The sequence below is a fragment of the Euphorbia lathyris genome, chromosome 10 (genome assembly GCF_963576675.1).
Source record: "Euphorbia lathyris chromosome 10, ddEupLath1.1, whole genome shotgun sequence".
In the NCBI taxonomy this organism is placed as follows: Eukaryota; Viridiplantae; Streptophyta; class Magnoliopsida; order Malpighiales; family Euphorbiaceae; genus Euphorbia; species Euphorbia lathyris.
The window spans coordinates 62,254,048-62,276,970 of record NC_088919.1 but is presented as its reverse complement, the minus strand read 5'-3'; the positions used below and the strand labels follow the sequence as shown (position 1 = coordinate 62,276,970).

The following is a 22,923-nucleotide window of genomic DNA, read 5'->3' as shown; positions in this document are numbered from 1 at the left end:
TATGTTGGTGAATTGAAGAACTCTTTCAACTGATATTATTTTGTTCTCAACGTCGCATAGGTTCCATATAACCCAAGCCTGAAGAACATTTAGGTTCAGACCATATGTAGCTGCTAGCCCTGCCAAGCCTGTTATTCCGTTTAGCACTCGCTAGTTTAACATCGACATTTAATGGAGTCTAAAGTGAAAATTCAATGTATTCGAGAAACTTACTGGGATCAATAGATGATCTAGGCAGGCTAACCAAGATGGTCAGAACTAGAAAGAACACGAAATTGAATAGAAAGTTGATTCGAACGCATAGCCATTCCATTGTGCCTATGTTGTGGAAGACAACACGCGAATAATCATCGATCAATTTCAAGTTTCTCATCAAGAAACGGTCTTCTTGATTGAAACAATGAATAGTTGGTGCCCCAACAATTGACTCAGAAAAGTGATGCAAGATAGGGGCTTTTCTTGTTCCAACCATCCTTGCTAATTTTCTTGCTGTTGTAATGTAATAGGTCTGTAAGAAATTTCGATAAAAGAATAATACACGAATAAGAAACTGTAATCCATATCTGCAATTTTGAGAAAACGTAATGCCAGAAGTGAGGGAATGTTATATTTTGAATGATTAGTTGTTCTTACTTGGTACTGTTGAAACACCTTTCCACATGATTTTGATTTGACAAAATTATTTAAGTTATGATAAAAATATTCTAACACATTAAATTTATAATGCTTTGATTTATTTATACTAATGTGTTTGTTCAATGTTGAGTTTAATTGTGTATAAGACATTGAGATTAAGAAAGCCCAAAGGCCCATAAAGTGGAAGTCAAGCCCAAGTCAACACATCAACACCATTTGGCTTAGAAGTTCAAAACGAAGCCGCATCAACCAAAACGACGACTCAGCAAGAGAAGGATCGAGAAGCCTTCGTGGCAAAAGCTTCAAAACGAAGCTGCTGAGTTGGACGACAAAGCAGTCTAGACAGCGGCAGAGAATGTTCAACTTCCAGACAAAGTATTTCTACTTTGGGAAAGATTCAGAAGGCGCAGAAAGCTGTCCCGTGGACTTTTCCTTAAATGGCGAAACATTCTGCCAAAGACTGACGAAGACAGAAGATGCAGGAATTCTATTGGCCAACGACGCTGAGCACGCGCAGAGTGACAACGACAGGAAGCCGTTTCCCTCCAACAGTTATTTCGAAATTCGAAATGACCAGGTGCGTCAAGTGTCACTATATAAAGGCCATCCATATGCTTCAATCTACACAGAACTTCAAGTTGTCAAAACGCTAACCAATTTCATACTCGAAGATTCTGTGAGAAAAAGCAAGCAAATACCTTACACCAATTTCCATATTATTGTGTAAAAGTCTAGAGTGATTTCCAATCATCTAAAGTGTCTTAGCAATTGTTGTTTAGGACAATCTCATTATCATTTCTAGAAGAATAGAAAGGAGAGGTTGAGTACTCGGTTATAGTACTCAGCGGTAGAATAGGAGTGAGTAGTGGTATAGAGGAAGGTACTCTTGTTATACTCAGCTTCTAGTTGTAAAAGGTTTGGTGCTCTACCTTTAAAAAGCTCAGTAGAGAATTCGAAAGCTCGGAACGTGTTCCGAGGACAGGACGTAGGCATAGAGGCCGAACTTGGATAAATCTGCTGAGTAAAATCTTTCTAACCTTTAAACTCCTTTAATATATTTTGCTTGCTCGAAAACTGACTAAGTAAAGAGGTCACGCTGAGTTGTGTGCATTGAGTATCTGAGTTCAGGAATAGACTCAAGTGCTATTTCCTGACTCAAGGAAAGAAGCTGACTTAGTCAGAAGTTGACTAAGTTAGTGTCTTAAATTCACTCAGCGCGCTGTGTAATCCTTTTGATTGAAAAAGAAGTCAGCCTTAACGTACCAAAATTTTAAATAGTTCCTATCCCCCCCCCTTGGAACTAACTTGTTACGTTATAAGGGACCAACAAGTGGTATCAGAGCTTAAAAGCTCACTGTGCAAGGTTTAACTACCTTGAGCTGATCCCCACTATGGCTGAAAACAGCACTCGGTTTCTCCCAGGAAATCTGACAACTCAGATTTTACCTGAGGGTCTGTCCATAACTCGGCCTCCCCTATTCTTCGGGTCTAACTATACCTTCTGGAAGAATAGGATGAAAAATTTCATTCAGGCTACAAATATGAGTGCATGGCTATCTATAGTCCAAGGCCCATTTGTTCCTGTTGAAACTATTGATGGCCAAACGGTTGTCAAATCTGAGACCAGATGGACAGAGGATGATCTTAAGAAGCTACAAAATCATGCTTCGGCTATAAACATGCTTCACTGTGCGCTAGATACTGCAGAATACAACAAGATTTCAGGTTGTGAGTCATCGCAGGAGATCTAGAAGAAGCTGGAGGTCACCTATGAAGGAACCAACAAGGTGAAAGAATCCAAGGTGAACCAGCATATGAGATTGTACGAGCTGTTCGAAATGAACGATGATGAAGGGATCTCAGACATGAATGCAAGATTCACAAACATCATCAACGAGCTCAAGAGACTTGGGAAGATCTTCACTGAGGAAGAACAAGTCAAGAAGATTCTTAGGAGTCTTCCTAAAAGCTGGCAAGCGAAGAAGACTGCTGTAGAGGAAGCTCAAGATTTAACCACCTATAAATACGATGAACTCATTGGCTCACTGCTGACCCATGAGATCTCAATGAAGAATTTCGAGGTGAAGGAAAAGTTTGAAGACAAGAAGCAAAAGTCTCTTGTCATGAAAGCTGACTCCACTGATGGGAGCTCAACAGACGATGAAGAGATGGCTATGTTTACTAGAAAGATGAAAAGGTTGTTCAAAAAAAATGACAAATATTCTAAGAAGCCTTACAAGAAGTTTGATAAGTACAAAGCTGACTCTAGTGACAGCAAGTACAAGAAGGACAGCTCAAAGCCCATTACATGCTTTGAATGTCATCAAACTGGCCATATCAAGTCAAGCTGTCCCTCGCTGAGGAAAGAAAGGAAGAACGGCAAGAAGGCAATGGTGGCAACCTGGAGTGATAGTGATGATTCATCATCATCTGAAGCTGATGCCACTGAGTCAGCAAAGATTTGTTTCATGGCTGATGAACTTGCTGAGCCATGTGTTTCTGAGCATGCTGACCCCTCCATTGCATCTGACGATGAGGAACATTCAACTGAGGTAATATCACTACCCTTGCTCAGAAATGAAATGGTCAATGCCCTGAGTGACCTCTACACACTTGTCAAAAAGTGTAATAAAAAGGTTAGAGCACTCAGCAGGCGATGTGACGAGGTTGAGGAGGTCAAACTGAGTGACCTTCGATATCTTCTTCAGGACAACTCAGATTTGCATAGTAACATAGGAATTATGCAAAAGTTTGTCTCTGAGGTCCAATCAGATTCTAAGAAACTGAGGAAGGACGTCACATCAATTCAGAACCAACTTAAGGTTCCGAATAAAAGAAATAATCCTCTAAACACTGAGTATCGAAGTACTAGTCAGCAGAGATGGAATCCTCAGCGGAATGTCCAGTGTGACTTCTGTGGGAAGAAAGGACACACCACAAAGGTGTTCTGGCACGCTCAGCACTGGGGTGCTGACCAGTCAGTGAGACATCCTAAACGGAATGTCAGATGTGACTTCTGTGGAAAGAATGGACATACTGTCCAAGTATGTCGTCATAAAATAAAATATGATGCTTTACCTGTTGAACCTAACAAGCAAGGACCCAAAAAGAATTGGGTACCTAAAAGCAACTAGCTATATTGCAGGTAAGCCTGAGGTGTGCTGAGAAGTCAAAGATGTGGTACATTGACAGCGCATGCTCGAGGCATATGACTGGTGATGAAACTCAGTTCATCACGTTTGAGCGTAAACGAGGAGGAAGCGTAAGTTTTAGAGACAACAAAAAGGGTAAGATAGTAGGGTCAAGAACCGTTGGTGGTAATCCTACTATTGAGTCTGTCTCCCTAGTCAGCGGACTCAAATATAACTTACTCAGCGTAACTCAGCTATGTGACAATGGGAGAAAAGTTATATTTGATGACACTGGATGTAAAATATTAGAGGGTAAAACAAATGAGTTGATTTTAACTGCCCCTCGTATTGATAATGTCTTCATGCTGAACTTAGAAAAGAAGTTTTCAAAAACTGTATGCTTAGTGTCAAAGGAAGAAAATTCCTGGCTATGGCACAGGAGACTTGGTCATGTAAGCATGGACCTCCTGGCCAAATTAGCAAGAAAGCAATTGGTTGAGGGTCTGCCAGAACTTAAATTTGAAAAAGATCAACTATGCCACGCTTGCCAAGCTGGAAAACAAACCAAACAATCTTTTCATAGTAAAAACATTGTCTCAACTAAGCATCCATTAGAGTTACTACACTTGGATCTCTTCGGTCCAGTCCAGCCGCTGAGCTTGGGTGGAAGAAGATTTTCCTTGGTCATTGTAGATGACTTCTCTCGGTACACTTGGATCATCTTGCTGAGTAGCAAGGATGAAACCTTTGAGACATTTTCAAATTTGGTAAGAAAACTTGAAAATGATAAAGACCTTAAGTTAGCTCACATCCGAAGTGATAATGGTGGAGAATTCAAGAACCAACAGTTTGTTGAATTCTGTGAAACCAACGGCATTGACCATAATTTCTCTGCTCCTAGAACGCCTCAACAAAATGGGGTTGTTGAAAGGAAGAACAGAACCTTAGTTGAAATTGCCAGGACAATGCTGAGTGAGCATAGGCTTCCAAAGTACTTTTGGGGAGAAGCTGTCAACACATCGTGCCATATTCTTAATAGGGCTCTCGTTAGACCTATACTAAAGAAAACCCCCTACGAACTTTGGAAAGGACGAAAGCCCAACATTGGAAATATAGAAGAATTATCCTTGAGCAGCTGTATAGGAGAGTCGAACTCGATCACCTTGCCTACATTCATAAACATAGAAGCAATTAGTTCAGATCGAGTATGCAATTTTGACAATATCTACTCATTCCTGTTTTTCAGCTTACTTTCGTCGAGAACCAAAACCATGTCATTATCGATAACTATAGGTATTCGATGCGCTACAGTAATGACTGTGCATTTGCCTATTTCTTCTCTTATTGTTGCTTGAATGATGTTGTTTGTTGATGTGACAATAGAAGCCGTGGCCCCATCTAATACCAAGATTCTCCGCTTTTTTAGAAGAACTCGAGCTAGACAAATGATCTGACCAACGCTCCAGTTTTCTCCATCTTCTGCTACTGCATCATCCAGGAGAGTTCAGTATTGATTACCAAAAAGTGACTTTTAGGACACTTACAAACTTTTGTTCAGAATGTACCTGGTGCTTCAAGAAGCCTCAGGTCTTGCTTTACGATATCAGACAGGTGACACTTTTTGAGAACCTGAGGAAACACATAGATTGAGTACATATAATCTCGAAACCCTGCTTTGAAAGAAGATTTTGGATGCTTACCTCCCATATTTCTTGATCTGAGTGTTGCTGCAAAGGATCAAGATTGGTTCTCATAGTTCCTTGAAACAATGTGGGATCTTGAGGGATTATAGCGAGCCTAGACCTCAAATCATGCAAACTGATTTTGGATATGTCCAGTCCATCAATAAAAAACTGTCCACTCGAAGGCTCAATGACCCAAAAAAGAGCCTGAATCAAAGTACACTTTCCACTTCCTGTTCTACCCACAACACCAATTTTCTTCCCTCCGGGGAAAGTGCAAGTTATGGACTTGAGAACCATTGGGAGAGAAGGACAATACTGAACACACAGATTCACTAATTCGATTCTTCCATCACTTGGCCACTCGAGATTGGGCCTAGAATTTTCGATCACCAAGGGAGCTTCACTAGGTATGTTGGTGAATTGAAGAACTCTTTCAACTGATATCATTTTGTTCTCAACGTCGCATAGGTTCCATATAACCCAAGCCTGAAGAACATTTAGGTTCAGACCATATGTAGCTGTTAGCCCTGCCAAGCCTGTTATTCCGTTTAGCACTTGTTAGTTTAACATCGACATTTAATGGAGTCTAAAGTGAAAATTCAATGTATTCGAGAAACTTACTGGGATCAATAGATGACCTAGGCAGGCTAACCAAGATGGTCAGAACTAGAAAGAACACGAAATTGAATAGAAAGTTGATTCGAACGCATAGCCATTCCATTATGCCTATGTTGTGGAAGACAACACGCGAATAATCATCGATCAATTTCAAGTTTCTCATCAAGAAACGGTCTTCTTGATTGAAACAATGAATAGTTGGTGCCCCAACAATTGACTCGGAAAAGTGATGCAAGATAGGGGCCTTTCTTGTTCCAACCATCCTTGCTAATTCTCTTGCTGTTGTAATGTAATAGGTCTGTAAGAAGTTTTGATAAAAGAATAATACACGGATAAGAAAATGTAATCCATATCTGCAATTCTGAGAAAACGTAATGCCAGAAGTGAGGGAATGTTATATTTTGAATGATTAGTTGTTCTTACTTGGTACCATATAGAAATTCCGATAACGATGAGAAAGAGTAGGAAGACCTGCCAAGCAACATGAGACAACAGCATGATTATGCTTAGCAGCTGAATTAGCGCAAAAGCCAGTCCAACTAATCTGTAGAAAGGCAAAAAGTGTGACCATAGAAAGGCAAAGAGTGTTGGGAATTTTTCTGGATTGGGACAATTTACCGGAAGCAATAATACAATTTTATTGAATTTATGAGGTTTACAAGAGGGTGTTCTCTAGAAACTTTCTAGAGTTACAATGAGAGAAAACAAAAATAGTAGCACTCGGGTGTTTCCCAAAAATACCCAAAAATAATTAGACTATTTTTATCTCTCCCCAAAATAATTAGACTACCCTCTAAAATAAACTCTCAAAAACTCACAAGGCACAATTGTGCCTCCTCTCAAACTACAACTTTCTCAACTCCCTAATCTGTCAAACCAGATCCAAAATAGAATCGGATATGCTAGTGAGACGTTACCACAGACGTGAACGAGTCGGAAGTAACATCTCACAATCAAATGTTAAGAATTACAAATTATGTTTGAACTTAAAAACATTTTCTACATATACTTTTACATTTGTAAAAGGTCGAAATCATTTATAATTTCCAATTACGAATCCTTTTCTCGTGTGTTTTACCAAAACGAGTTCGAAACATAGAAAATTACTCCAATTCTAACTTGTTAACTTTTAATTTGCCTAATCTCACAAATTAACACCATACTTGGACATTCAAACCAAAATCCGGCATACCACAACTTTATATTCGATTCAAAATGGGCGACGTAAGTTCCTACATATTGACAAGCACACAAAAAAACGCCTATATCTACATGTACAAAATGGTATGCAATACCCTAGAAGACGACTTGGACAATCGTGGCCGTATCCAATTCTCGCCCTAGTGTCGAACACTTCCCTCAGTACCTCGTACTTCTTCGCCTAAAAACATTAAAACATTTGAAAATATGAGACAAAAATCTCAGTAAGCAACTATCAACTATAAAAACTAGTTTTTACGTAAAATAGCTATATCTATACATTTGTGAAAACATTTAACCAAACCAAACCTTAAACTTATTAACTTGTAAACAACATCAAATTAAAATAGAATGTTAATCAATAACCTCAAATCAAACTTAAACAAAACACAACGATTCTTATATAAACATTTACTAAAAACCGAAGTTCGAATCAAATTCAATATCGTATCCATCACCGAGTATCCCCTCGTAAATCGATCCACAACACGTAAACATAATCGAGACGTCTCTTTAACCATGCCTAATCCCGTATTGGTCTTACCCAACACTTCGCTGCCAATACCCGATTAGGTCTTTAGACTGTGTACACAGGCCATGTTCCTCACTGAACATGGTCTTCAAATATCAAACCACCCGTCCGGACTACTCCTGATGGATACAAACTTCACCCAAAATCCAACCAAACTTCAATTTCATCAAATAGATCCAACTTTACTACAATCATCAATAAATCGAAATCCAACATTTACTGAACCAAAATAGCAATTGAACCCTGAAGAAATCCAAAATATCATTAAAACCCTTAAAGAAATCCAATTGAACACTAATTGAACCAAAATAACACTAAAACTCTTAAAGAATTCCAATTGAACACTAATTGAACCAAATTCCAATTTGAACACTAATTGAACCAAAATAACATTAAAACTCTTAAAGAAATTCAAATCAACATCAATTGAACCCAAATAGCACTTAAACCCTTAAGAAAACCAATTCAACATCAATTGAACTAAATATCCCTTAAGAAAACCAATTCAATATAAATTGAACTAAATAATAATCAAACTCTTAGGAAGAACCAATTCAACATCAAGGTAAAACCAATTCAACATCAAAATAGTTTAAAATTACCATTGTGAACTCATTTCCTTCAAACTTGAACACAATCTCAAATCAACAACCAATACTCAAATAATTTCTAAGAAAACCCTTAGGAGACAAATTCATGGAGATTTATAGCTTAATATACATATATTTATACATGCAAACCAAAAACTAGTTGATAGTTACTTACCTTAGCCTAAATTTGAGATTAACACCACAAAACCCTAAATCTGTCCCAAAATCTGCCTAGCCCGTATTCTCTTCTCACACCTCCAAATCAAAATCCCTCTAGTCAGAAGTTGCTTCTATGTGTCTAGAGTCTCCAGTTAAAATTTGAGGTCATTTGGACGGTTAGATCTTCGGCAACACCCAAAACGGTGGAGCTGCCCTGTTTTTGGTGGTGGTGGAAGGTGGAGGAGAATGGAGAGAGAGAGAGTGGAGGAGGAAGAACAATGTAAAAGGATGAATTGATCCAAATGATTTTCAATTCTCAATAAGGCTATATATAAGCCTTGAATTAAGTGGTTAATTAGTCTTTTTGGTCCTCCAAAAATCTAATTTCTTTTAAAACTTACCCTAAACTTATAATTGTTATAAAAATGTGCAATTACCCTCAAAACTATACCCGTAACACCCAATTAATCGACCAATCCTATAACGAATTTAATATAACTTAGGGTTTGGGGTATAATAAATAAAATTTAAGGGCACGAACGTGACAATTCTCCCACCTTAGAGAATTTCGTCCTCGAAATTTTACTTACCCGAAGAAGTGAACAAATAAGGGTATTGGTGTTTCATATCCACTTCTCTTTCCCAGGTTGCTTCCTCCTGAGAATGTATGTGCCACAATACTTTCACCAGTGGTACTGTTTTATTCCTTAACACTTTTTCCTCTCTAGCCAAGATTGCTACTGGTTCTTCTTTATAAGTCAAATCCTCTGAAAGTTCGATTGGTTGCTCCTGGATAATGTGGTTTGGATCACTTCTATACCTTCGTAACATTGACACGTGAAATACATCATGAATGTTTGAAAGATTTTGAGGCAACTTCAAACGATATGCAACAGGTCCAATTCTTTCCACAATTTCATACGGACCAATGAATCTAGGGCTCAACTTTCCTTTCTTGCCAAATCGGAGTAAACCCTTCCACGGTGATACTTTCAGAAATACTTTATCTCCCACACTGTACTCAATCGGTCTACGTTTCAAATCTGCATAACTCTTTTGTCTGTCTTGAGCTTCTTTCAGTTTCTGCTGGATAATTTGTACCTTTTTAGTCGTCAATTGCACTATCTCAGGCCCCAATAGCTGTCTTTCACCCACTTCAGACCAACATAACGGAGCCCTACACCTTCTTCCATACAATGCCTCATAAGGTGCCATATCAATGCTAGACTGATAACTGTTATTATATGCAAACTCCATTAAAGGCAAATGCACATCCCAGCTACTTTGGAGATTTAGAATACTAGCTCTTAACATATCCTCCAAAGTTTGAATTGTACGTTCACTTTGACCATATGACTGTGGATGGAAGGCAGTACTTAAGTTCAATTTAGTTCCCAATACATCTTGAAAACTAGGCCAAAATCTTGATGTAAAACGAGGATCTCTATCAGACACAATAGAAACTGGCACACCATGAAGTCTCACAATTTCTTTGACATACAACTGTGCCAACTTTTCTAACGAGAAAGTTCCCTTCACTGGCAGAAAATGGGCTGATTTCGTCAATCTATCTACAATTACCCGTATAGCATCATTACCATATTGTGTACGATGCAATCCACTGACAAAGTCCATTGTAATGTGCTCCCACTTCCATTCCGGAATAGGAAGCGGTTGCAAAGTACCAGTAGGTCGTTGCTGTTCAGCTTTGACTTGTTGGCAACTCAAACATATGCTCACATATTCAGCTATTTCTCTTTTCATCCCTTTCCACCAAAAATGATCACAAAGGTTTCTGTACATCTTTGTACTCCCAGGATGCATTGCATAGGAGGAATCATGAGCTTCTTCTAATATCTCCTTCTTAATATCACTAATATTTGGAACACACATTCTATCTCCAAACATTAGCATACCATCTATTGAAATCTTGTAATCAGTACACTTTCCTTGCACAACTTCATCTTTAATCCGCTCCAAGAACTTATCTTGACTCTGAGCTTCTCTGATTCTATCCCTAAGAATTGGTCTCACTTTCAACATTGCACATAACACTCCTTCATTTTCACAATTCAACTCTACATTCAAAGCCCTCATTTGAAGTAACAAAGGCATTTTTACAGATTTAATATAACTCAAACTTCCAACATTCTTGCGACTCAAAGCATCAGCTACAACATTAGCTTTACCCGGATGATATTCAATTGTCAGATCATAATCTTTCAGTAGCTCAATCCATCTTCTTTGCCTCAAATTTAATTCCTTCTGACTCATTATGTACTTCAGACTCTTGTGATCAGTGAAAATGCGACATTTCTCACCATAAGGATAGTGTCTCCAAATCTTCAAAGCGAACACAACAGCAGCTAATTCAAGATCATGTGTTGGGTAATTCAATTCATGTGGTCTTAACTGTCGTGATGCATAAGCAATTACTTTATCATTCTGCATCAACACAATTCCAAGACCTTGCCTTGAAGCATCACTATATATTGTATACCCTTCACCCACTACAGGTAGTGTCAACACTGGAGCACTAATCAGTCTTGACTTCAAAGTATCAAAACTGTTCTGACACTCGGGTGTCCACTTGAATTTTACTCCCTTTCTCAGCAACTGCGTCATTGGAGAAGCTATAAGTGAGAATCCATTCACAAACCTTCTGTAATACCCTGCTAACCCCAGAAAACTACGCACTTCATGTACATTCGACGATGCTTTCCAGTTAGCTACAGCCTCAACTTTCTTAGGATCCACTAGAATTCCCTTAGCTGATACCACATGCCCCAAGAACATAATTTCATCAAGCCAAAACTCACATTTACTAAATTTGGCATACAACTGCTTCTCTCTCAGAATCTGCAAAACTGTCCTCAAATGCTTGTTGTGGTCTTCCTTACTCTTAGAATACACAAGAATATCATCAATAAACACAATTACAAATGTATCTAAGTAAGGTTTAAATATTCGATTCATCAGATCCATAAATGCAGCAGGTGCATTAGTTAACTCGAATGGCATTACCAAAATCTCATAATGCCCATATCGAGTTCTGAAAGCTGTTTTCTGAACATCTCCTTCTCTAATCTTCAACTGATGATATCCGGTTCTCAGATCAATTTTTGAAAATATTATTGCCCCTTGCAGCTGATCAAACAAATCATCGATTCTAGGCAACGGATACTTGTTACGGATTGTAACCTTATTCAACTGACGGTAATCTATACACAACCGCATTGCTCCATCTTTTTTCTTCAAAAACAACACCGGAGCTCCCCAGGGTGACACACTAGGTCGTATATATCCCTTATCTAACAACTCTTGCAACTGTATTTTTAATTCTTTCATTTCTGCCGGTGCCATTCTATATGGTGCTAGGGATATAGGAGCAGTACCCGGCTGTAAGTCAATTGCAAACTCGACTTCTCTTTCTGGTGGTAACCCTAGTATCTCATCTGGGAACACATCTGGATATTCATTCACAATTGGCACATCTTCTAATTTAGGAGGTTTTTCCCTGCTATCTATCACATATGCTAAGAAAGATTCACACCCCTTCCTTAACATTTTCAAAGCTGTCATAACAGAGACTATATTTCTATGTACACCTCTCTCGCCTTGAAACACATATTTTTCCCCATTAGCTAATAACAGATTAACTTTCTTCCTACAACAGTCTACCAAGGCTTGACACTTAGATAATGAATCCATGCCTCATATCACATCAAATGTTTGAACCATTAAAGGTACCAAATCCGCACGTATAAAGGACTCTCCTAATTTTCCTTCACAATTAGGATAGACATGTGTACATACTAAAGATTCTCCCATAGGCATGCTAACAATTAAACATTCAGACATCAATTTCGACTCCCACATTACATCAGACATAAATAAAGGCGACACAAAGGAATGCGTAGCACCAGGATCAATAAGCACATAAGCATCTTTTCCAAATAAAGAAATCGTACCAGTGATAACTTCTGCAGATGCAACAGCTTCTTGTGGAGTCATAGCAAAAACTCGAGGTTAAGTTGCAGCTCTATCTGACTGAGTACCCTGATTTCTAGCTCCCTGAGAAGTATTACCAGCTCCTCTGGCCATATTGGTACCTCTACCATTACCACGACCATTTCCTCTTCCAACTGAATTACCTCCACTTGTTCTGTCACACTGTGATCCTCGACCTCTCCCAACAGTGTTCAATTTAGGGCAATTAGTACGTACATGGCCTTCTTCACCACACTCATAACATGAAATTCTTCTTTTAGATTCTGTTATCCTCCCTGATGACGGGCAATCCTTTTTCAAGTGACCCCTTCCTCCACACTGAAAACATCCCAGAGATCTTTTCCTGCATTCTCCAGAATGAAATTTCCCACACTGAACACATTTTTGACCATTACCACTACTAGCAATGGAAGGACTATACGAAGCTTGGCTAATAGTATCAGATGCTCAGAAATTAGTACGGCTCATAGGTGCTCCTCTTGTGTTCTGACTCTGAGTTTGACCACCTTGAAACTAAGATGATCCCCCTTTCACAAACTTGGATCTCCCAATATCCCCTGACTGCTTCTGACTGTTCTCAGATTCTAACTTGCCTTTCAACTTTTCTTTCTGCAATGCTTTTTCCACCTAGCCTCGGTAATGTGTACCTTCATACAAACTCAGTTCATTCTGATAAAATGCACTCAGACCATCTTTGAACCTTTCACATTTAACTTCCTCAGTGGGAAACCACTGACTTGCATAACGGTATAAATCATCGAACTTATCCACATACTCCCTCACAGTCATAGTTCCCTGTTTCAAATTAAAGAACTCATTCCTCTTCGCTTTCTGAAATGATTCAGTCATATATTCTTTCATGAATTCACGTTTGAAAACATCCCAGTTTAAACCTTCAGGATACAAACCCCTAACTCTAGTTAACAATGTATCTGCTGGCCCATGTAATAAACCAAACACGGTCTTTACTTTATCTTCAGTACTTAACTGCATAGTACTAAAGGCTTTTTCTGTAGCTTTTAGCCAATTATCAGCTTCCTCAGGTTCAATTGTACCCCTGAAATCAAATGCCCCACAGTTTTTGGCATCTTCAATTAACTCACTAGGCCTTCGACGTGCCTCACGTGTTTCCATCATAGTTACTAAAGCTTCAACTAATGTTCGAGGTTCAAGCTGCAGGATTTGTGCAACTTGTGGTATTGCAGCTTGTGGAGTCACAAGTGGTACACGATGTTCAGGTTCGGGTGGTATTGGTGGAGGATTAACAGGTTGATTTTCTGGTGGTTGTCTTTGAGGTTGGGAAACAGGTGGAATTCTAGCATCAGAGGCTACACTATCCTCTATGCTCACGGGACCCCGTCCCAATTCTCTTATTTCTGCATTTCTACCTCTACGCCTATTTAGAGGTGGTCGGCCACGTTGTCGTCTTGGATGCATCTATATGATGAACAAACTATTACAATTTATATATGTGATATGCATGAATAATATTTATTCAACTTCTCAATACACTTTAGTAAGTTATATACTTGACACGGATATACCTATATATATATACTTATGGACCAACCTATTACTCTGATACAAAAATGTCAAACCCGATCCAAAATAGAATCGGAAATGACAGTGAGACGTTACCACAGACGTGAACGAATCGGAAGTAACAAATGTTAAGAATTACAAATTATGTTTGAACTTAAAAACATTTTCTACATATACTTTTACATTTGTAAAAGGTCGAAATCATTTATAATTTCCACTTACGAATCCTTTTCTCGTGTGTTTTACCAAAACGAGTTCGAAACATAGAAAATTACTCCAATTCTAACTTGTTAACTTTTAATTTGCCTAATCTCACAAATTAACACCATACTTTGGACATTCAAACCAAAATCCGGCATACCACAACTTTATATTCGATTCAAAATGGGCGACGTAAGTTCCTACATATTCATAAGCACAAAAAAACGCATATATCTACATGTACAAAATGGTATGCAATACCCTAGAAGACGACTTGGACAATCGTGGCCGTATCCAATCCTTGCCCTAGTGTCAAACACTTCCCTCAGTACCTCGTACTTCTTCGTCTAAAAACATTAAAACATTTGAAAATATGAGACAAAAATCTCAGTAAGCAACTATCAACTATAAAAACTAGTTTTTACGTAAAATAGCTATATGTATACGTTTGTGAAAACATTTAACCAAACCAAACCTTAAACTTATTAACTTGTAAACAACATCAAATTAAAATAGAATGTTAATCAATAACCTCAAATCAAACTTAAACAAAACACAACGATTCTTATATAAACATTTACTAAAAACCGAAGTTCGAATCAAATTCAATATCGTATCCATCACCGAGTATCCCCTCGTAAATCGATCCACAACACGTAAACATAATCGAGACGTCTCTTTAACCATGCCTAATCCCGTATTGGTCTTACCCAACACTTCGCTGCCAATACCCGTCTAGGTCTTTAGACTGTGTACACAGGTCATGTTCCTCATTGAATATGGTCTTCAAATATCAAACCACCCGTCCGGACTACTCCTGATGGATACAAACTTCACCCAAAATCCAACCAAACTTCAATTTCATCAAATAGATCCAACTTTACTACAATCATCAATAAATCGAAATCCAACATTTACTGAACCAAAATAGCAATTGAACCTTGAAGAAATCCAAAATATCATTAAAACCCTTAAAGAAATCCAATTGAACACTAATTGAACCAAAATAACATTAAAACCCTTAAAGAATTCCAATTGAACACTAATTGAACCAAAATAACATTAAAACTTTTAAAGAAATTCAAATCAACATCAATTGAACCCAAATAGCACTTAAACCCTTAAGAAAACCAATTCAACATCAATCGAACTAAATATCCCTTAAGAAAACCAATTCAATATAAATTGAACTAAATAATAATCAAACTCTTAGGAAGAACCAATTCAACATCAAGGTAAAACCAATTCAACATCAAAATAGTTTAAAATTACCATTGTGAACTCATTTCCTTCAAACTTGAACACAATCTCAAATCAACAACTAATACTCAAATAGTTTCTAAGAAAACCCTTAGGAGACAAATTCATGGAGATTTATAGCTTAATATACATATATTTATACATGCAAACCAAAAACTAGTTGATAGTTACTTACCTTAGCCTAAATTTGAGATTAACACCACAAAATCCTAAATCTGTCCCAAAATCTGCCTAGCCCGTATTCTCTTCTCACACCTCCAAATCAAAATCCCTCTAGTCAGAAGTTGCTTCTATGTGTTTAGAGTCTCCAGTTAAAATTTGAGGTCATTTGGACGGTTAGATCTCCGACAACACCCAAAACGGTGGAGTTGCCCTGTTTTTGGTGGTGGTGGAAGGTGGAGGAGAATGGAGAGAGAGAGTGGAGGAGGAAGAACAATGTAAAAGGATGAATTGATCCAAATGATTTTCAATTCTCAATAAGGCTATATATAGGCCTTGAATTAAGTGGTTAATTAGTCTTTTTGGTCCTGCAAAAATCTAATTTCTTTTAAAACTTACCCTAAACTTATAATTGTTATAAAAATGTGCAATTACCCTCAAAACTATACCCGTAACACCCAATTAATCGACCAATCCTATAACGAATTTAATATAACTTAGAGTTTGGGGTATAATAAATAAAATTTAAGGGCACGGACGTGACACAATCTCTCTTTTTTCTCACAATATTTGATACATTTGAGAAATATATTTAATTGGCTATTTATAGCCATATAACGAACCCATTATTCAACCAAGTAGTTGAATAATTAAATGTGAGTGCCTCATTTTTCAACAATGGAGGCACCCAATTTAGACTTTCATTTTTCTTTTTTTTTTATCTTTTTATTTTATAAATTACAAAAAATAATCTTTCATCACTACAAATTATAAAAATAGTCCCTCATTAATTGAGACTTCACAACAATTCTTTTTTTTTTGTTTAATTGTTTTAAATTAATAGTTAATTTTCTCAACAATCTTCCCCTTAACTATTAATTTAAAACTTTCATTTTTTTTTCATCATCACTTCGTAAACGGAGCACTTCTCTCCGTAAACAACTTCTCGGAGCACCTCTCACCGAATCGATTTGTTGATGCACTTCTCATCAACCTTCAACTATTGGAGCACTTCTCTCCAAATTAAACAAATTCTTCTTTCTAAACATGATGTGCCAAATTGACACTTTCTTCTCTCTTGTTCCTGCAATTATGTTGCACGTGCCTAAACTTCTTACACTTGAAACATTTAGGCTTCCCCTTCTACCAGCAGTCTTTCTCATCATGACCATGCCTTTTGCAATGACCACATTGAGAATTTTTTTTTAAACCATGAGCAAGGAAAAACTCCCTCAATTGCTTGCTCATTTTTTCCATTTCCTCACGCCCTATTCATTTGGTGCGTGACACTAATATCAGCGTCAGCGCCAATATTGAACCATGGCTCTGATACCACTGTTGGGAATTTTTCTGGATTGGGACAATTTAGCGGAAGCAAGAATATAATTTTATAGAATTTATGAGGTTTACAAGAGGGTGTTCTCTAGAAACTTTCTAGAGTTATAATGAGATAAAACAAAAATAGTAGCACTCGGGTGTTTCCCAAAAATACCCAAAAATAATTATCTTTACTATGTTTATCTCTCCCCAAAATAATTAGACAACCCTCTAAAATAAACTCTTAAAAACTCACAAGGCACAATTGTGCCTCCTCTCAAACTACATCTTTCTCAACTCCCCAATCTCTCTTTTTTCCCACAATATTTGATACATTTGAGAAATATATTTACATGGCTATTTATAGCCATGTAATGGACTCATTATTTAACCAAGTAGTTGAATAATTAAATATGAGTGCCTCATTTTTCAATAATGGAGGCACCAATTTAGACTTTCATTTTTTTTTATCTTTTTATTTTATAAATTACAAAAAACAATCTTTCATCACTACAAATTATAAAAATAGTCCCTCATTAATTGAGACTTCACAACAATTCTTTTTTTTTTGTTTAATTATTTTAAATTAATAGTTAATTTTCTCAACAATTGTTGAGAAAATTAACTATAAATTTAAAACAATTAAACAAAAAAAAAAGAATTGTTGTGAAGTCTCAATTAATGAGGGACTATTTTTATAATTTGTATCAATGGGGATTGTTTATGTAATTTGTAATTTAAAAAAAAATTGAGCACCAAATTCGGTGGTCAAAGGAAATGAAGAATTAATTGTGCCAGCAAAATACTGGCACAATTAATTAAGGAAGAGAGGAAGCTTCTTTCTTGGCTATAAAAGCCAAGGAAGCCATTTGGTTTGGATATTGTGAAAAAAGGGAGAAAGGAAGTGGAATAATGTAGAGTAAGAGAGACACAATTGTGCTTTGAGAGTTTATGAGAATTTATTTTAGAGGGTAGTCTAATTATTTTGGAGAGAGATAAAAATAGTAAAGATAATTATTTTAGGTACTTTTGGGAAACACCCGAGTGCTACTATTTTTATTTTATTTCATTGTAACTCTAGAAAGTTTCTAGAGAACACCCTGTTTCAAACCTTATAAATTAAATAAAATTATATTATTGCTTCCGCTAACTTATCGCAATCAAGAAAAATTCCCAACAAAGAGAGTGTGACCATAGAAAGGCAAAGAGTGTGACTAATAGAAAGGCAAAGAGTGTGACCATAGAAAGCAAAAGTGCAAGCTCAATCAAGATTCCAGAGACAACCACACAGGGGAAAGAAATATGTTCAAATGTGAGTGCCTCATTTTTCAACAATGGAGGCATCCAATTTAGACTTTCATTTTTTTTATCCTTTTATTTTATAAATTACAAAAAACAATCTTTCATCACTACAAATTATAAAAATAGTCCCTCATTAATTGAGACTTCACAACAATTCTTTTTTTTGTTTAATTGTTTTAAATTAATGGTTAATTTTCTCAACAATTGTTGAGAAAATTAACTATAAATTTAAAACAATTAAACAAAAAAAAAAGAATTGTTGTGAAGTCTCAATTAATGAGAGATTATTTTTTTAATTTGTATCAATGGGGATTGTTTATGTAATTTGTAATTTAAAAAAAATTGACCACCAAATTCGGTGGTCAAAGGAAATGAAGAATTAATTGTGCCAGCAAAATACTAGCACAATTAATTAAGGAAGAGAGGAAGCTTCTTCCTTGGCTATAAAAGCCAAGGAAGCCATTTGGTTTGGATATTGTGAAAAAAAGGGAGAAAGGAAGTGGAATAATGTAGAGTGAGAGAGGCACAATTGTGCTTTGAGAGTTTATGTGAATTTATTTTAGAGAGTAGTCTAATTATTTTGGAGAGAGATAAAAATAGTAAAGATAATTATTTTAGGTATTTTTGGGAAACACCCGAGTGCTATTATTTTTGTTTTATCTCATTGTAACTCTAGAAAGTTTCTAGAGAACACCCTCTTGTAAACCTTATAAATTAAATAAAATTGTATTATTGCTTTCGCTAAATTATCGCAATCAAGAAAAATTCCCAACAAAAAGAGTGTGACCATAGAAAGGCAAAGAGTGTGACTAATAGAAAGGGAAAGAGTGTGACCATAGAAAGGTAAAGAATGTGACTAATAGAAATGCAAAGAGTGTGACCATAGAAAGCAAAAGTGCAAGCCCAATCAAGATTCCAGAGACAACCACACAGGGGAAAGAAATATGTTTAAATTCTGCTAGTTAGCTTTGCCTACTGATATGACTGTGCATTTGCTTGTTTCTTCTCTTATTGTTGCTTGAATGATGTTGTCTGTTGTTGTGTCAATAGAAGCTGTGGCCTCATCTAATACCAAGATTCTCCGCTTCTTTAGAAGAACTCGAGCTAGACAAACGAGCTACCTCTGACCAACGCTCCAGTTTTCTCCATCTTCTGCTACTGCATCATCCAGGAGAGTTCAGTATTGATTACCAAAAAGTGACTTTTAGGACACTTACAAACTTTTGTTCAGAATGTACGTGGTGCTTCAAGAAGCCTCAGGTCTTGCTTTACGGTATCAGACAGGCGACACTTTTTGAGAACCTGAGGAAACACATAGATTGAGTACATATAATCTCGAAACCCTGCTTTGAAAGAAGATTTTGGATGCTTACCTCCCATATTTCTTGATCTGAGTGTTGCTGCAAAGGATCAAGATTGGTTCTCACAGTTCCTTGAAACAATGTGGGATCTTGAGGGATTATAGCGAGCCTAGACCTCAAATCATGCAAACTGATTTTGGATATGTCCAGTCCATCAATAAAAATCTGTCCACTCGAAGGCTCAATGACCCGAAAAAGAGCCTGAATCAAAGTAGACTTTCCACTTCCTGTTCTACCCACAACACCAATTTTCTTCCCTCCGAGGAAAGTGCAAGTTATGGACTTCAGAACCATTGGGAGAGAAGGACAATACTGAACACACAGATTCACTAATTCGATTCTTCCATCACTTGGCCACTCGAGATTGGGCCTAGAATTTTCGATCACCAAGGGAGCTTCACTAGGTATGTTGGTGAATTGAAGACCTCTTTCAACTGATATCATTTTGTACTCAACATCGCATAGGTTCCATATAACCCAAGCCTGATGAACATTTAGGTTCAGACCATATATAGCTGTTAGCCCTGCCAAGCCTGTTATTCTGTTTAGCACTTGTTAGTTTAACATCGACATTTAATGGAGTCTAAAGTGAAAATTCAATGTATTCGAGAAACTTATTGGGATCAATAGCTGATCTAGGCAGGCTAACCAAGATGGTCAGAACTAGAAAGAACACGAAATTGAATAGAAAGTTGATTCGAACGCATAGCCATTCCATTGTGCCTATGTTGTGGAAGACAACACGCGAATAATCATCGATCAATTTCAAGTTTCTCATCAAGAAACGGTCTTCTTGATTGAAACAATGAGTAGTTGGTGCCCCAACAATTGACTTGGAAAAGTGATGTAAGATAGGGGCCTTTCTTGTTCCAACCATCCTTGCTAATTCTTTTGCTGTTGTAATGTAATAGGCCTGTAAGAAATTTTGATAAAAGAATAATACACGGATAAGAAACTGTAATCCATATCTGCAATTCTGAGAAAACATAATGCCAGAAGTGAGGGAATGTTATATTTTGAATGATTAGTTGTTCTTACTTGGTACCATATAGAAATTCCGATAACGATGAGAAAGAGTAGGAAGACATGCCAAGCAACATGAGACATTAGCATGATTATGCTTAGCAGCTGAATTAGCACAAATGCCAGTTTAGCTAATCTGTAGGGAATGTCCGTGTCAACTGTGCTTTGATCTGTAGAAGACTGCAAGGAGAAAGAATGACATCAATTTCTAAAGGCGGACACTACTGAACTGAGAATTAGACAGAAATTCTTACCCTGCTGAGAATTCAACTTGAAGGTGTTGAATCGAAGAACGATATAGGTGCTCGAAAAACTGATCTAATCATTCCCAGGAAAAGTCTTTGAGCAGTCTCAACAGCAATAGTTGCCATCAAAACTGCTCTTCCTAATATAAAGACAAAGCTTCCACCAGATAACAAAGCAAATATCCAAATCATTTTCTCCCTGGAAACACCGTGTCTATCCTCCGATGCCCAAGCAATGCAATAATTGCTGCCCATTTGTAGTCCTTGGAAGAGGACTTGGCAAAGGAGGACGACGGGAACCAAAGCTCCTTTATAAGCTGAAGCAACAAAAGTTAAGTAAACACTCCTTTATAAGCTGAGGAGGACATGTCTGCACACAAAAAAATCCAACTTTTATACATGATTGTTTTAGTAACATACAAAGAGCTTGAAATAATAACAGAAAGGCGCTTACATTGAACAGATGTGCTCCAGTACGTGCATCAACAACACTGAAAGGATCATCCAGGATATAAACATCCGACTTACTGTAAACAACCCTGGCAAGTTGAATTCTCTACTTCTGCACTCCACTCAAATTGAGCCCTCTCTCTCCCACCAAAGTCAAATCCCCGTTAATCCATGCCCCAATATCTTGGTTCAAAGCACAAGCTTCCAAAACTTCTTCATAGAAGGCCTGATTCATATCCTTGCCAAATAGCACATTTTCTTTCACTGTTCCTGTTTGAATCCAAGCACTTTAGGGAACATAAGCCTTTGTTCCGTAAACCTTAATTGCTGCTCCGGTAATTTTGGGGATTTCAGTCAGTATACTACAAAGTAGGCTTGATTTTCCAGACCCAACTGGTCCACAAACTGCAACTTTATAGCCCTTCATTATTTTGATATTGTCTACAATTTTTATGGCAGGTTTCTTCAACTTGTAGTCACTTGTATCCCAACCATATTCTCCGGCTTCAAGTTCAATCGCAAGGTCTGATACTGACGGAACATGGAACGGTATCTGCTTTCTTTGACCCTCTTCTCTTAAAATCTCCTGGATTCGATCAATGGACACTTTAGTTTGAGTAGCCATGGAAATGAGCTCCGGCAGGTTGTAAATTGGCTCTTGCAAAATTCTGAAAGTAGCTAAAGCAGAAAGCATTGTGCCTGTTGTTAATGGTATTTTTAACAAGATGCAGACCCTAAAGGTAATAACAGTAACTAGAGTCGGTGAGGCCCAAAACAGAAAGGCTATGGCTGACTTTGTATACAAGTATTTATTTAGCCAATTTCTCTCTGTGTCTCTAAGTTGAAGAAGCCTATTCAAAAATGTTGATTCCCATTAATACAATTTCAGAACTCTCATGCTCTTAAGAGTTTCTAAAGTTGCTTTAATTCTAGAATCCTTAGATTCCATTATCCTAGAGTGAAGCTTTTCTTGCTTATTAGCCAAGGGAATATTGCTCACCATTACTAAAATTGTGGAAGAAAGAGCAGCCAATGAAGGGGCAGCACCAAGATTCATGTAAAGAATTATAAGGGCTAAAAAGACCTGAAGTAGCAGCAGCCAAACTCCATGGATGTTCCAGCAGAAATCTCCAATTCTCTCCACATCCACATTGATCATATTTACTATTTTGCCACTGCTGGGGCCAGCATATTTGACGGATAGAGATTTCTTATAGATCATTACAATTAGCGCTGCTCTTACTCGTATGCCAATCCTCTGAGCTCCGAAATACCACTGTATTTGAGTTAATGATTCTATAGTCTTTGAGAAGAAGAAGATGGATGCGAGAATAAACCCATAGAGATAGCTCGAATCATCATGTTTCTCGGATAAGAAACTCACAAATCGTGTTATCAGAAGAGGACCCATATAGGAGGCAAGCGTATTAATGCCTGCAAAAGATGAAAAGTAGCAGTTCAAAAAGATGGGACAAAATCTGCTTTCTAAACAGAATCCAAA

The 22,923-nt window shown here is 37.3% G+C and overlaps 1 pseudogene; it reads right to left on the bottom strand.

Annotated features, from left to right (window-relative positions):
* LOC136208191 (putative ABC transporter C family member 15) overlaps positions 1–22,923 on the bottom strand; it is a 32,299-nt pseudogene that overhangs the window by 8,541 nt on the left and 835 nt on the right.